The sequence below is a fragment of the Rhipicephalus sanguineus genome, chromosome 7, assembly GCF_013339695.2.
Source record: "Rhipicephalus sanguineus isolate Rsan-2018 chromosome 7, BIME_Rsan_1.4, whole genome shotgun sequence".
In the NCBI taxonomy this organism is placed as follows: Eukaryota; Metazoa; Arthropoda; class Arachnida; order Ixodida; family Ixodidae; genus Rhipicephalus; species Rhipicephalus sanguineus.
In genome coordinates this window covers 60,659,865-60,663,317 of record NC_051182.1, presented here as the reverse complement: position 1 = coordinate 60,663,317, position 3,453 = coordinate 60,659,865, and the positions used below count along the sequence as shown (strand labels likewise).

General features: G+C 48.8%; 1 long non-coding RNA gene across 1 annotated transcript; it reads left to right on the top strand.

Annotated features, from left to right (window-relative positions):
* The first annotated feature begins 1,768 nt into the window (after window positions 1–1,768).
* LOC125759195 (uncharacterized) lies at window positions 1,769–2,569 on the top strand. The gene is made up of 3 exons (XR_007416723.1): window positions 1,769–1,824; window positions 1,892–2,031; window positions 2,420–2,569. It is a non-coding gene; the product is annotated as an uncharacterized LOC125759195 (long non-coding RNA).
* The last annotated feature ends 884 nt before the right edge of the window (window positions 2,570–3,453 follow it).

Genomic DNA, 3,453 nt, shown 5'->3' with positions numbered 1-3,453 from the left:
CGCTGTCTGTCGCCTTGTGCACAGCAGACGCTCGCTGTAGCGGCCGAAGCACCGAAGTTAGCGGTGCCCTCCGCTGCGTCACTTCCGCCGCCTTCCCAACATTGACGTCACAGACGCAATGTTGCCAATAATTGTGGGAAGCCAGGAGGGCGTTTGCAGACAATCTTTAAAATTCATTTGCAAACAATCCGTGTATGTCTCAAGCCTGTAATTTGGCATAAATGACGGAAACGTGCAAATGAACGTACCCAGGGAATTTCATTGAGATCCATCGACCTCGAAAAATCGCCGGAGTTGGCCTTTAAAGGAAATCACTGCATCCTTCCGTGTGTAGCTGAATGTAGCAAACCCGAGGCACTGCGCCGACCGAAGTAAACATTTAATACACACACACAAAAGGACGTTTAGGACGTGAAAAATTAATTGTTAAATCCAGTGCGTTGGCTGAGCACGTTTCAGGGGACACGCAATCGACTGGGGGAAGGCACGTGCTCGCACTAGAGAAAAATGACTGTCACGACGTCTTTATCTCGAGTCGCTCTTGATACACCACTCCGTGTGTGTGCGTGCGCACGTGTGTGTGTGTGTGTGCTCGTGCGCGCGCGTGTGTGCTCGCACGTGCGTGTGCGCGTGTGTTTGCTCGCGTGCGTGTGTGTGCTCGCGCGAGCGCGTGTGTGCGTGTGCTCGCGTGTGTGTGTTTGCGCTCGCGCGTGTGTGTGTTTGCTCGCGTTTGTGTGCGCGCGCGCGTGTGTATGTGTGTGTGTGTGCTCGCGCGTGCGTGCGTGCTCGTGCGCGTGCGTGTGTGTGTGCTCGCGCGTGTGTGTGTGTGCTCGCGCGCGCGTGTGTGTTTGTGTGTGCTCGCGTGTGTGCGTTTGCGCTCGCGCGTGCGTGTGTGCTCGTGCGCGTGTGTTTGCTCGCGTGTGTGCTCGTGCGCGCGTGTGTGTGTGCGCGCGCGTGTGTGTGCTCGTGCGCGTGTGTACTCGCGTGTGTGTGTGTGTGCTCGCGTGTTTGTGTGCTTGTTCGCGTGTGTGCTCGCGCGTGTGTGCGTGTGTGTGTGCGCGCGTGTGTTTGCTCGCGTGTGTGCTCGTGCGCGCGCGTGTGTGTGTGTGCTCGTGCGCGTGTGTGCTCGCGTGTGCGCGCGCGCGTGCGTGTGTGTATGTGTGTGTGCGCGTGCGTGCGTGTGTGTATGTGTGTGTGTGTGCTTTTTGCTTTAGTCGGCTCAGTGCCTCGGGTTTTCAACGTCACCACGTATCAACCCAACCAGACGGGCTTCCGTCAGACTTCAAACTTCTGCGTCTTGACCTAACTTGAAACCTTACCACAAATATACGCTGAAGTCATCTTCATTCCATAGTTGCACTCATACAGATCACAATGTACGGCATTCAAAATTCAGATAATTCATGCTCATACGCTGCTGTAAGAGTCGGGTCGAGTCAGAAAAATAAATTGTCATGCTTTTACGCATTGTTGCCGGCAGTATTTGCTCTGCGTCGCTCGATTACGTGTAACTGCTTCGCTATCAAAACGGGGCAGCTGAGAATATGTTACGCGATAAGCGATACGCTGTGGCTTAACGATTTTTCAGATAGCAAGAATGCCAGCAATCGTGCGACGTAGGAGTTCAAAGGGGGACATGGTCAGTGTGGTTGGTATGTCTTTCGATGTCCTTAGTTCCTTGGCGATAAAAATTTGTTCTCTGGCACTGAGATAATATTTTTTGTGTTCTCGTTCTGTTCTAGGGTGCAAGCAACGTGTCATTGTGGTTTAAAAAAATGAATCAGTATACATGTGATTTAACTGTCAAAGCCGGAATGTTTAAAGGTACGTAGACAACACAAATGATTTTTTTCCCGCCATATTAAATGTGTTGCGTTGGAAATGTTTACAGCATACATCCCGCCCAAGGCATGCTGGGATGATCTCCTATCAGGCAGCTTGGAAACTTCCAGACGCCGATATACCTTACGTTCGGTGCAGCTGAGGTTATGAACTGTCAAGTGGAATATGCCCCTTGAGGAAAACAATTAGGTACGAGCATATTCAAGCTCCACGTGAAATGCCAAGTATGGTCACAGAAAAATGTAAATTGCAATGTTTCTGTTTCTAATCACCTGCTGTCGTGTTTCTGCTACTAAACTGTTACTTACATTATTGTATTGCTGACTCTTGTGCTAAACAGAAGTAAATTGCATTTGGGATTAACGTGCGTTTTCAAATAAGATTTTTGTTTTCCGATAAACGTATTGCACAGGTAGTAGATTTGAGGAACGCTTATGTATTGGTCAAGTAACACCCTTTTTTTTTGGGGGGGGGGGGGGGGTTGGAGTATGTGTCTCACATTACGTGCTATCGGCAGTTGTGTGCAAAGTGGCAGTAACCGTTGGAATAGTGCAAAATAACGGTCCTCTCCATTTAGGATCGACTGTCCAGCGAGGAGATTGCGGAATCAGCAACTGACATATTGACTGATGAAACATGATGGTGCGTGCAGCAAGAGAGGGTTTGACTGCAGATCCTGACCACCTGCTCCTGTAAATTTGTACCAACCACAGGCGAAAACAAGAAGAAACGCCATGAATACCTGCGGTCTTCTATCAGCTAGACAAGTCCCTGAAGCTATAAATGAATAAACTTTGATGTATTCTGCTTTAGAGGTATAAAGCAATGAAATATGAATTCTTTTCGAATGGTGCATGTTTTTTTTTCTTCAGAAAATTTCTTGTGAGCCCGCACAACCCGAGCAACAAAAGTAAAGGACTGACAATCACCCTCTTTTTGGCTGCCCTCTGTGTTTCAGCTGTCCTGCAGTACCAGCATTTATGGTATGCCGCACACACTAGTGTACTTAAGGAGAAGCACAACGCTGATCACGTATTATTTGCAGGGGGCTCCACTCAGTATAACAGCTCTACCCGTAGCCCACCCACCCAGATGTCGCTTAACAATGGGTATGTGCCTCTTTTTTTCTTTCGATCTTCTTTCTGCGACACATTTCGGACCACTCGCTGCACGCATGATCGGCCCAGCCAAGTATCGTCTAGCAAGAGAAGCGTGGCTCTTCCTTTAGGGCTGCTTTCTGTGCACGCCTAACCTTTTGTACTTCTTTCTGCGGCTTTATTATGCAGCGTACAAATATGTACACAGAGTAATGAGAACTTTCACGGCGGTGTCATATGGCCTGCCCTGTCCTGAATACACACGCTGGAGCTTTGGAATAATTCTGGTAGATGTCTGCATAGATCACGACAGTTGCGGTGTCCGTGGCAAGAGATGTACGCTTCCCTAATCGCAAGAAAAAACACAAAACAATTTCCTTTGGAGTTGGCTTAGAGCTTGCATGCATCATAACGTCACACCTTCGCCCACAAGCATCGCGTCGTTCAAATGCGGTCTGCCACTAAAACGATAATTAAGAAGAGCAGGTGATTGACAGATATTCTTAATCATGAG